The sequence below is a fragment of the Ambystoma mexicanum genome, chromosome 2p, assembly GCF_040938575.1.
Source record: "Ambystoma mexicanum isolate Mex_15411 chromosome 2p, UKY_AmexF1_1, whole genome shotgun sequence".
Lineage (NCBI taxonomy): Eukaryota > Metazoa > Chordata > Amphibia > Caudata > Ambystomatidae > Ambystoma > Ambystoma mexicanum.
This window is the reverse complement of record NC_090923.1, coordinates 1,096,834,768-1,096,847,980: the sequence shown is the minus strand read 5'-3', so window position 1 is coordinate 1,096,847,980 and position 13,213 is coordinate 1,096,834,768. Positions and strand designations below refer to the sequence as shown.

Below are 13,213 nucleotides of genomic sequence, written 5' to 3'. Positions count from 1 at the left end.
CGGCCAACATTCTCCTCTGGTAGGAGTCTAGGCAGCCCTCATGTACATGTCATCCTCTAACTGGCCACTAGGTGTTCCTGCTGTAAGTGACCTGCAGTTAAAACCCACTAGGTTACATGCCACACAGACTGGTTTCTGGGCTTCAATGATGCATTCATCAATCATGAACTTGGACCAAAGTATCCCATGGAAACTGATGTCCTATTCAGAATGGCCACTTAGACCATCATTCTAGAAGGAGCGGACGCAAACTGGTGGGAACAGTATTCTGACACACCACCGACCGGCTTGATTTTTGCAGAATGCGCATGCTTTTCTGATCTGCGATAAAGCAGGCTGTCGGTAGAAATCAATAGGCAAATGGCAGTTGACATATGTGTCATGGCGGCCTCCATTGCTGTTCTTAAGCGAGAGGAATGGAAACTACACCAGTGCCGCACCAGCGCCTTTCTGCTGTTTCAGTTGACAAGAAGGTTGAGCATCAGGAGGGGTCCCTAGCACCTGCCCCCATGCTGGCAGCCTTATAACAAAGCAAAATATTTCTTTAATTTGTACGTTAAACCTGCATGCAAAACAGGCTGCCTCCGCTGCTGTCCTCAGACCGTCACCGGTTTCGGGCATTGAACGTATCCAGCAGCATTCTTATCCCTGTTATCAGTGCTGGAAATGGACCCAATTTACTGGGGGAACTCCCCCCCCATCCACTTTGCACGCACAGGGCTGAGGTTTAAGGAGGGGGGTGGGCCGTTCCCTGGCTGGATTGTCCGTTGTGTGGGTGGGACAGGGGTGCGGAGCTAAGTGTTGAATGATGTGCACGCCCTGAATATAGGATGCTGGTTGCTTTGCATAAAAAACAAAGTGCATCTTGGGAACAAAAGAATGGCCCCCAATTTATCAAACATGCCTGTGCTGGTAATTCAAACATTCATTCCTTCTGAGCATGCAATGCACACTTGGTGTTGGTGCTCATGTCCGATGTCAGAATAGTCACCCTGACAGTAACATGTGTGCAAAGCATGAGACATATATACAGCTTTGGACGGTTTTATTGTTTGAGTTCGGGCTGTTGAACTAAGGAAGACTTTGAGTCTGTGAACTTGTTGCAAGTTGTGGCCCAGATGCACACATAGAAATGTCCAGATCTATGTGTGCAGCAAACAATAAAATGCAACCAGCACCACAGACTGCCCACACACCCCAAGTTGAGGAAGCTCTCTGCCTTTACTGGCTGCTGTGTCTGAGACTCAGTATTGAGGAGATTCCTGGCAGTCAGAGGCAGAGAACCTTTTGGGGGTTTGGCCCTGTGTCTATGAACAAGATTTGCAGGGCCCAATTCCCCCCTACCTGAGATACCCCTTTTCTCCACTTTCAACTAGCAATATGCTTGCAAAGAGAGCTTAATATCGTTTGAGTGCACAAATAGTGCTTCAGCTCGCTGCATTGTCTGTGGTAAACTGCAGCTATTAATCCCCTGCCTTCATTCCTTTATCTCTCCATTATAATCTATGAACCCCACAGGTGCGTCAGACTGGTGTTCCCATGCGTAGGCAAGAGGCCCCCTTTATTTCGAAATGGGCCCCCCATGAGCCCAAGCACATCCTCAACCAGCCCAGGTGCCGGGTGTACATGCCTTTCCCAGCCCACATGCTAGGATCCCATAATTCGCCTCCACCCAGTGCGATGAAGGATTGGAGTACGTGGGTGCTCCAACAGGCTCTTTTACACTGACTCACTGATCTGGGTCTGCCCATAACAGGCGCTTTCTTCATTTACCGACCTAATGTTACTAAGTCTATTACTGTGGCTAATGCAATAGCATTCTCTAACTGGCCAGTAAGTGATTTGCTGTGCAGGACAGACACCCACGCTTTGTTGCCTCACCTATTATTCACCCGTAGACCACCTGTTACACTGCGGCACATGCTATATACTGTGGCCAACAGGAGCCATTCAGGCACAAGCCATTCGATGGTGGGACTGCTGCCCGGGGAGAGTATGCTGTGGATTTGTCTGAAAAGGGGGCTCGTCTATTAAGGTGCCCCTGCATCCTACAGAGGTCACTAAGGGCCAGTGGTCGAAGTGTACGCAAAGAAGTAGTGGAACTATGCTCCCTGCTGGCCTGCTCCCGCTCCCCACAAGCCCCATCGCCACGCCCCCTCCCACGTGCAATCCAAACCCCCCAAACAAACACACCCCCTGTTTAAGGGAATGTTCAGTGCAGAGCACTGAAGTGCAATTTCCTACTTCTTCTTGCACTACCCTTTTCTTTGAAAACGAAACCTTTGCAGAACGATTTCTTTTTAAAATAAAAGTATAGGAACAGGGAAACCTAAAACAAATTAAGTAGAGGAGCACCGCTCTCAACTGCTCCCGCCCCCTTAAACCACTGCTTAGGGCATGCTACTCTAAGGTATATGCCACAGAGTCTGCCCACTTTTTTCAGAGAGCGGGCGTAGCCCCCCTTGTGTTTTCAGCAATTAAAAAAACATAACTTAATGCACTCTGTGCCACAGACAGGATTGTTGACGTCACGCAGCTGTGAGGCCAGACTCCTAGCTGCAAGACCACAGGAATGTCTCATAAGGAGCTTGTAAAATGTCTTCTATTGACATTCTACCATACAGGATATTTTTTGTTACAGATTCTTAGGTATAAAAGGTGTGCACCTTTTATACTTAGCAGCAATGTTACAAGAACATATGTTCTCTTTGCAAATGCTTATTTGTCTTGTGCACTTTCTTCAACTGGGAAAGACAAATTGAATGAAATGTGACTATTTGACTTTAGGGTATGTTCACTTTCTGTGACGTCACTTCCCATTGCATATGTCAGAGCCCCCCCCCATTTATTTTCAGGACTTGGTAAACCCCCAAAGTATTTGTAGCATGCTCTATTGCTCTCTATCTACGTTCAGGCTATATAAACACAAATACAAAAACTGCAAAAGCCTAAAATCATTGCAAAACTTCCACGGACATAAATAGGTGCTTATGTCACGTGGCCAGCAGTCTGGCCTTGTCAAGAGGATGAGGGCAAGGGCTGCCACAAGACAATCCAGAGCCAGTCCTGGCCCTGGAGCCGAGGGCAACTGGCTGGCACCCAATCCTTGCCATTAACCATTGGGGGCCCATATGTCTGATTTTATTACTTGTATTTGTAAGGCGCGTAAGGAAACGAAATTCCTATGGTGACACAGTCGGGTGTACTGGAAACATCTAGCCAATTTGATCGAAAGGTGGGTTTTTAACTTTTTTCTAGAGCCATGAGGGAATTCAAAGAACAAAGCTGTATTGGGAGGTTGTTCAAGAGGCGTGGGCCTAGGACTGAAAACCGCCCATCCTCTCTGGTCAAGCATCGTGTAACACGTAACAAACACTGATTAGAAAACCACAGTGGGCGCCCTGTGAAGTGATGCTATCTGAAGGGTCGTCACAATACCCGTGAATCCCTGTTGCTTTGGTTGTTTTCTTCATGCACATCCCTCAACACTTTCTCATGGAATGGTTGGCAAAGGGTTGCGTTGAGAGGGTTGAGTGCATGGACCGGGTGGTTCGAACACATTTTCACCCTAACTGAAAAATAGTACAATATATGACAATTTGTTCTGCTCACATTCAAAATATTATAATCTGCTTTGCCAAAATTGATGCCCCATCCCACCCACAAACTCTCTCCAATGCCAAAGCCCCTGCAGCTTTGTAAAACAGAATGGAAACAATTACACAAATGGTGCCATCTATGGTGGGCTGGGCTATGCAATTAGTTTTTTTTGCCCTGGAAACCTTTTCTTTTTTTTAACTAAAAACTTAGGAAATTTCAGATACACTTATTAACTTAATTGCTTTATGTGTAACATTAACATTTGTATCATATCTTATTCATTTTCTTTTTTTTTATTATTGAAAAAAATTGATTTAGTTGATATTATCTTATTAATAGAATGTATAATTTTCACAGAAACTTATGAACGCATTACATAATTAAGCAATAATTCCCGAGCTGGGGTTTGGAGGGCATTACCGCTTCAGGTAATGCCCTGGGGCCCGTAGGTACAACGCAGGCCCTGGGGTATTACCTGAAGCAGTAATGCCCCGCGGCCAGGGGCTTATTGCTTAATTATGTAATGTGTTCATAAATTCATTCAGTTAATAAGTGTATCTCACTATATTTCCATGGCGGCCATTCACAAATGAAGAAAAAAGGAAACGAAGAACATGGCCGCATACACATAGTCCCTTCTCCCTTTCCATGGCATTCAGTAAGAGAAAGGAAACGGACATCGAGGGAAGTGGAATGACAGCAGGTAAAGCTTTGTCGGGCTGGTAACGACCCAGCGAGGGCCAATCAGATTGTTACAATCTGATTGTCCCTCACGGGTACTAATGTAGGTTACAAAAGTGTACTTGAGGCCTATAATTAACAGAAATAATAGCTAGCGACATGATCCACAAGTGCAGCATTTACCACTAGCACATAGCTATCTGCAAGTTCAAAATATGCTTTCTCCTAATCCTGATTTTTTTTTTTTAATTTAAAAACCCTGTCCCGGTTTTAGGATAGGGAGAGTGATCACTGTTGAGATGCAACAATTCAGCGTGACAGTGATACATAATAAATAGTTCAAGAGTTCCCTAGCACAACCATATCACCTTAATCAGATGTCTGCCACCCCAGGGTAGGCTAGAACCCCCAACCTTTCCGTTTACAGGTACATGCATTTACTGCTTGAACCATGCAATTGGTTAGGAAATGCACATAGCAAAGCCTTTAATAATAGTAACAATCAAAGCAAAAGCCTTTGTATTTAACATGCTTACTGTCACAGCCAAATCTGCAGTTTATATATCGGAGAAGTGCTGGAAATTGTGCTTATTTTAATGTGGGTCCCAGGGGATGTGGAGGTCGGGAGGATTTGAATGGGCTTGAGGACTAGTCCTACTTTTATGTTTGTGGCATGCCCCGGTTTTCTATTTTCAAACTCTGGTCACCCTTGTGCAGGGACTGGTAGCAAGTTTCACACAGGAAGAAAAGTGTGTGCCCTGTGTTGTACATTATGTTTTATATTGGAATATATATATATATATATATATATATTATATTATTTGCCAAAGATCAGAAGGCAGCTTTCAAATTATACAGTGACTTCTCAGTGCGCATTGATTCCGTTCCTTTCCTTGTTTGAAATACAGGAGCTTTGGTTGTAGAGTCTGCCTAAGATCAAAAGGCTGTACCATCATGAATCCCTCATTCCCAGATTCCTACTGATGTGCTGACTGTGTTCATCCCCATGGGTGGAGCAGAAGAGATCCGAATATAGTGTTCGCCAAAGATCATGAGGCTGCTCTGCATTGAATCCCTTCAACTCTATGACCGGATTCATTCTCTTTCTTCCCCATGGAAATAAGAACCTCACAATGCAATCACCACGATCACCAGCATCCTGCACTGTGAGGAATCCTCTCTCCTCCCAGCACAGGATGCTTTTCTGTCCTACTCACAGAACACCACAGCTCATAATATACTCCTTGCCAAAGATCACAAGGATACATTAGTATGTATCTATCAGTATTGATGTGTTCCTTTCCTCCCCTTGGAATACAAGAGCGAAGTGCCTTAAGTGTTTGCCCTGGATCAAAAGCCAGCACCACAACAAGTGCCCCAGTTTCCAAAAGCTGAGCTCTGAATACTCCATCTGGCCATTATCAAAAGGCACCACTTGCTACAGCTGAGAACATCCCCCCTCTCTGACACCATCTTATTGTAAAATCTGTCATCCTTATCTTTTGATCAGTGCCAAATGACACTTTTTGTTGCGAAAATCGAAGGTGAAACCTGGTAAGCACTATTCTCAGGTCTAACTCAGCTATTACTACAATAGGTTGCTTGTATTTTGGTGTCGTTTTGCTGCGTGAGATTGCGATACACTGCAGTTTTGCAGATCATTTTCCATTTATTTATTTATTGTTCACTTGCATTTCAACCTTACAGTCTGCAGTTTCATAATTACAAAATGAAAAGTCATTTTGTATTTACTTGAAACATTGCTGAATTATGGGAAGTGGTGGTGTCCTTTAAAGCCACATTCATGCACTCGTATTGCTTTTGTATGATGCAATTAAAGTACCGACCTTTTTGAAGGAAATGTTTTGTTTCTTTCCGTTCATCGATTTTGTTCCATGTGTGAAAATAAACAATTAGAGAATGGAGATGTGCCAACCGGTTATAAATTCATATCTTGCTTTGTTTGTGCCCTATGTCTTAATTTTTTTTTTCGTACTGATTGTTTGAAACCAATCTACATAAAACGATACACTATGAGTTCATTACATTCTCAAAGATTAGAGACGGAAAATTCGACAGCATTAAAGAAAATATACACATAGAAATTGCATTCTTTCCATAATATAATTAATTTTGGAAGGGGAAATACAAGTTCTATAACATTTCCATTCAAAATGAATTATCCATCAACTTTTAAAGAAGTTAAAAGGGATATTGACGCAATTAATAAAGGTGTAAAATACCCACTCAAGATTCTAAGCCAAAAAGAAAAGGTGTCCAGAACAGCCACAGCATGCACCCATTTGGTAAAAAACAGGACTCTTTCCTGCAGAGAACTACACTGGATAAAAAGATGCTGCTTTGGGGACTCTACACCATGGTGACAAAACCTACACAACTTATTCTGACACATGCCCCTAATAAAATGGACTTCACGCGTACGGATATGGTTCAACCTCATGCTTAAACACGTCCTCACAATAGGGCCACCCGCACAACGTGAAATGTAAAGTGGAAGAGTGCCTCTGCGTGTGTCCTCAAGGGTCAAGTGTTCATGCATGTTAAAAGAACCTCTCCCATCACAGGTATCGGTGCAGTCTGCATCTAGTCCTATCACAGGTATGGTGCAGTCTGCATCTAGTCCTATCACAGGTATGGTGCAGGCTGCATCTAGTCCCATCACAGGTATGGTGCAGTCTGCATCTAGTCCCATCACAGGTGTCGGTGCAGTGTGCATCTAGTCCCATCACAGGTATCGGTGCAGTCTGCATCTAGTCCCATCACAGGTATCGGTGCAGTCTGCATCTAGTCCCATCACAGGTATCGGTGCAGTCTGCATCTAGTCCCATCACAGGTATGGCGCAGTCTGCATCTAGTCCTATCACAGGTATGGTGCAGTCTGCATCTAGTCCCATCACAGGTATGGTGCAGTCTGCATCTAGTCCCATCACAGGTATGGTGCAGTCTTCATCTAGTCCCATCACAGGTATCGGTGCAGTCTGCATCTAGTCCCATCACAGGTATCGGTGCAGTCTGCATCTAGTCCCATCACAGGTATCGGTGCAGTCTGCATCTAGTCCCATCACAGGTATGGCGCAGTCTGCATCTAGTCCCATCACAGGTATCGGTGCAGTCTGCATCTAGTCCCATCACAGGTATGGTGCAGTCTGCATCTAGTCCCATCACAGGTATGGTGCAGTCTGCATCTAGTCCCATCACAGGTATGGTCCAGTCTTCATCTAGTCCCATCACAGGTATTGGTGCAGTCTGCATCTAGTCCCATCACAGGTATCGGTGCAGTCTGCATCTAGTCCCATCACAGGTATCGGTGCAGTCTGCATCTAGTCCCATCACAGGTATGGTGCAGTCTGCATCTAGTCCCATCACAGGTATCGGTGGAGTCTGCATCTAGTCCCATCACAGGTATGGCGCAGTCTGCATCTAGTCCCATCACAGGTATGGTGCAGTCTGCATCTAGTCCCATCACAGGTAGTGCAGTCTGCATGTAGTCCCATCACAGGTATCGGTGCAGTCTGCATCTAGTACAATCACAGGTATGGTGCAGTCTGCATCTAGTCCCATCACAGGTATCAGTGCAGTCTGTATCTAGTCCCATCACAGGTATCGGTGCAGTCTGCATCTAGTCCCATCACAGGTATGGCGCAGTCTGCATCTAGTCCCATCACAGGTATGGTGCAGTCTGCATCTAGTCCCATCACAGGTATCGGTGCAGTCTGCATCTAGTCCCATCACAGGTATGGTGCAGTCTGCATCTAGTCCCATCACAGGTATGGTCCAGTCTAGTCCCATCACAGGTATCGGTGCAGTCTGCATCTAGTCCCATCACAGGTATCGGTGCAGTCTGCATCTAGTCCCATCACAGGTATGGCGCAGTCTGCATCTAGTCCCATCACAGGTATGGTGCGGTCTGCATCTAGTCCCATCACAGGTATCGGTGCAGTCTGCATCTAGTCCTATCACAGGTATGGTGCAGTCTGCATCTAGTCCCATCACAGGTATCGGTGCAGTCTGCATCTAGTCCCATCACAGGTATCGGTGCAGTCTGCATCTAGTCCCATCACAGGTATGGTGCAGTCTGCATCTAGTCCCATCACAGGTATCGGTGCAGTCTGCATCTAATCCCATCACAGGTATGGCGCAGTCTGCATCTAGTCCCATCACGGGTATGGTGCAGTCTGCATCTAGTCCCATCACAGGTATCAGTGCAGTCTGCATCTAGTCCCATCACAGGTATCGGTGCAGTCTGGATCTAGTCCCATCACAGGTATGGTGCAGTCTGCATCTAGTCCCATCACAGGTATCAGTGCAGTCTGTATCTAGTCCCATCACAGGTATCGGTGCAGTCTGCATCTAGTCCCATCACAGGTATGGCGCAGTCTGCATCTAGTCCCATCACAGGTATGGTGCAGTCTGCATCTAGTCCCATCACAGGTATCGGTGCAGTATGCATCTAGTCCCATCACAGGTATGGTGCAGTCTGCATCTAGTCCCATCACAGGTATCGGTGCAGTCTGCATCTAGTCCCATCACAGGTATCGGTGCAGTCTGCATCTAGTCCCATCACAGGTATGGTGCAGTCTGCATCTAGTCCCATCACAGGTATCGGTGCAGTCTGCATCTAGTCCCATCACAGGTATGGCGCAGACTGCATCTAGTCCCATCACAGGTATGGCGCAGTCTGCATCTAGTCCCATCACAGGTATCAGTGCAGTCTGCATCTAGTCCCATCACAGGTATCGGTGCAGTCTGCATCTAGTCCCATCACAGGTATGGTGCAGTCTGCATCTAGTCCCATCACAGGTATCAGTGCAGTCTGTATCTAGTCCCATCACAGGTATCGGTGCAGTCTGCATCTAGTCCCATCACAGGTATGGTGCAGTCTGCATCTAGTCCCATCACAGGTATCGGTGCAGTCTGCATCTAGTCCCATCACACGTATGGTGCAGGCTGCATCTAGTCCCATCACAGGTATGGTGCAGTCTGCATCTAGTCCCATCACAGGTGTCGGTGCAGTCTGCATCTAGTCCCATCACAGGTATCGGTGCAGTCTGTATCTAGTCCCATCACAGGTATGTTGCAGTCTGCATCTAGTCCCATCACAGGTATCGGTGCAGTCTGCATCTAGTCCCATCACAGGTATCGGTGCAGTCTGCATCTAGTCCCATCACAGGTATGGTGCAGTCTGCATCTAGTCCCCTCACAGGTATGGTGCAGTCTGCATCTAGTCCCATCACAGGTGTCGGTGCAGTCTGCATCTAGTCCCATCACAGGTATTGGTGCAGTCTGCATCTAGTCCCATCACAGGTATCTAGTCCCATCACAGGTATCGGTGCAGTCTGCATCTAGTTCCATCACAGGTATCGGTGCAGTCTGCATCTAGTCCCATCACAGGTATCGGTGCAGTCTGCATCTAGTCCCATCACAGGTATGCTGCAGTCTGCATCTAGTCCCATCACAGGTATGGTGCAGTCTGCATCTAGTCCCATCACAGGTATCGGTGCAGTCTGCATCTAGTCCCATCACAGGTATCGGTGCAGTCTGCATATAGTCCCATCACAGCTATGGGGCAGTCTGCATCTAGTCCCATCACAGGTATCTAGTATCTTCTTCTTTGCAGCAACAGGCTTTGTTATAAGGAGGTCTAAGCTCACCCCTATTTAGCAAGTGCCTCACTGCCTTTACATTTAAAAGTAGACAAACACCCAAACGGGAAAAACTCCAAATCCAACCCTATTAAAGAATAAAGATGGCTGAGCCCCCCTCGCCCCCCCATAATAATAGTAATTGTTCGCACCCTATAGTTTGAAGTTCAAGCACCTACGATTCAATGTGAAACTCCAGTGACTTGGTGGGGCGGTGGGGGGATAAATCATATTTTGACGCTGCATCTGGACTAAATGCCAGATGTTGTACAACAAAGAATGGTACTATCTTGCAAGAACCCTCTGTAAGCAAAACTGTTCTTCTATAAGAAAATGCAGCGATTCAGTCTACATAATGTATCATTGTAATACATGCCACAGCTCAAAGTGGAAAGAATACGGCAATATTATTCCCGCATAATGGAATGCACTGAGTGAGTCACTATAATGTATTGTTAAATGCTTCAGTGTAAGATGCACACACACGCAAACAGAATGAAACATTGTCACAGAGCTGACGTACACAAGTAACAATAAGACTGGCAAGTCTACTACTCGTGGATGAGGCCGCTGAAAATACTGCAAAAAGCCCAATAAAGCCACTCCCACATCTTAGTGCTAGTTCTAAATATCCTTACCATATGCTTGAACCGCAGTAGCGGTGGCAGCAACATCTAATCACTACAAATAACAATCAGCAATTTACCAGAAATGTAATGCAGTACAAAATTGTAAAAAACACATTTTTTAAAATAAATGTACCAAACAGCATGGAAATAGGGAAAAGCTCTTAAAAGCCTCATTCGGCAGCTCTCTCCCCAGCTCAGGGGCGTTGCTGGAGGGGGCTGAGGGGGCTATAGCCCCAGGTCTTTTGGTTGTAGCCCCGGATAGAAGCTCAGGGGCTACAACCAAAAGGCTATAGCTAGCCCCGAATCCCGCCAGTCCCGACATTAGCTTAGCCCCTGATCATTTCCAGACCTAGCAACACCCCTGCCCCAGCTTAATCAGTTCCACTTGTTTCTACAAAATGGCAGTCACTATAGCAGAGCTTTCACCGTGATGCACTCGCTGCGCATCGTGGAACAGCTAACAGGTACCAGAGCTGCACGAATGTGTAGCTCGATGAGCTCTGGTTGAGGATTAAAGCTCTCACTACTGTAGGGGTGCAGAAGTAAGACTCTGACATGGAGGGGTCATGGTGGTTGGCATAAATGTTTATTCAAGTGAGAAAATGAAAAGAAAACCATATCTTCCCCTAACTCTAAGAGGTGTTTCCCAGCCTCAACCAAAATTACTAACATCAGGATGTCAAAAGCAAAAGTCCCAATGTCCAATATCTGAATCCTAGCTCTGTCCCTCACACTCTAAGTTTGAATTAAATAAAAAGTAGTTCTCTTAGCCCAGAGGAATGACTTCCTTCCCCTGGACAAAAAGACAGCTCTGGCTTTATCAGTTCCTTGAGTGTTGGGGTGGGGGCTGTATCCCTTACCCAGCCTGATTCAGGCTTCTGGTACAGTTCATCAACTGCTGGGGGATATCTCCCATCCCCGGTCCTCCTTACACTTGATGGACAGTCAAGAAAGTGGTGGGTAAATGTCTCTGTTCCTCATTTGGCCGTTTGTAGGCTTTTTCTCTGTCTTTAGGATCCGACCCTAATTGACAGACCTGGTTCTTTTCCCACCAGGCACTGTGACAAAGAAGAGGAGTTTGGACGCATCTTTAAACTGTAGTAGGTAGGTCCCTGGTTGGTAGACCTGGATTCCTCCTACCAAGCACTGTGATGAAGAAGAGTGGCTTGGAGACTCCTCCAAGCTGTTGTGGGTCCCTGACCCTGGTTGGAAGACCTAGTTTCCTGATACCAGGTACTGCAATGAAGTAAAATAGCTTGGAGGCTCCTCTGAGCTGTGGTGGGTCCCCTGCCCTGGTTGGGAGACCTAGTTTCCTCCTACCAGGCACTGTGACAAAGAAAAGTGGCTTGGATGCTTCTCCAAGCTGTGGTGGGTCCCTGGCCCTGGTTGGCAGACCTGGGTTCTTCTTACCAGACACTGCAACGAAGAAGAGGAGTTTGGAAGCGTATCTAAGCTCTGGTGTGTTCTCGACCCTGGTTGGCAGACCTGATTTCCTTCTCTATCATGTCTCTTAGTCCCAAACACAGACTTGTATTATTCTCATAGTTCTCCTTATGGTTTCTCGATTTCACGTACAGACATGGTTTACTCCCCTGCCGAGAACTGTCTTCACATATATCACTCTAGCAGTTCTCTTTAGGATTTCTTGATTTCACATGCAGACTTAGGTTACTCCCCTGCCAAGTACTGCCCTCATATGTATCACTCTCGTAGTTCGCTCTATTGTTTCTCTTATGTGACAGCCCTGGGTCACCTTCCCTCCAGGTACTGCCACAATGAAGATTAGACCTTCCTGTTACTTGGTATGTCCTTTTCTTGTAAGGGTCCTAGACCCTTTTCCCCTTATTACTGTGTCTCAGTAAAGGTTCATCAACTATGCTTCTCAGGTTTTCTCACACCCTCTGGGAACCCCCAACCATAGGCTCAGCCACCCAAATACATTTATGGTCTTGACTGATGTCCTCAAGTCGGTCGGGGGCTTCCCGGTGTCCTTCTCTGCCTCGCCTGCGCTCTGGGGCTGTGCTTGGCTTGCCATAGCATCTCTGTGGCTTCAGACCCACTTCGGTGTCTCCCTTCTCTACAGAACGCATGTTACTGCTGTGCTGCACGGCTGGCGTTTCCCGCTGCCAGTCCTTCAGTTTTCTCAGCAGATCCATTGGAGACCACCCCTTCAGCGTCTCTGCGCCTGGGTCTGCTCCTACTGCCTCCATCTGTGAGTCTAGGTGAGCCTAGGTCCCTCTTGCTGTTCCAGAGCGTCTGACATTAAGGTAAGTCCCTTGTCAATTTTTATGTCTGTTCCCATCAAGATCTGCAGTTGAAAGCTAGACCGTTCAGGTAAGTCCTTTGGAGCAATCCCTGCGTATCTGTGCCTCTTCCTCGTCTCAGTCCTTTCTTGTTTTGGATCATGATGTTCATCCCTATTCTTCCTCGTCTCATTCCTTTCTACTTCTTGCCTACTACAGTTGTATATGGAATAGGAAGGTAGTGGTGAAGAGAGTGGGGTGAAGGAGAGGTGGGAGTATTATGTGAACACTGTGTTTGTCACTGGTCCCAAAGTGGTTTCTCTTCCCATGAGATCCACCCACTGAGTACCACCCCCAAGGGGACAATCGGGTAGCAGCCTCACCTCCCTGGCCTCAT

At 46.4% G+C, this 13,213-nt stretch overlaps 1 protein-coding gene across 3 annotated transcripts in view; it reads right to left on the bottom strand.

The window, feature by feature from the left end:
• The window catches only part of LOC138567154 (prospero homeobox protein 1-like), a 109,369-nt gene that overhangs the window by 50,055 nt on the left and 46,101 nt on the right, over positions 1-13,213 (bottom strand). The window lies entirely within an intron of this gene.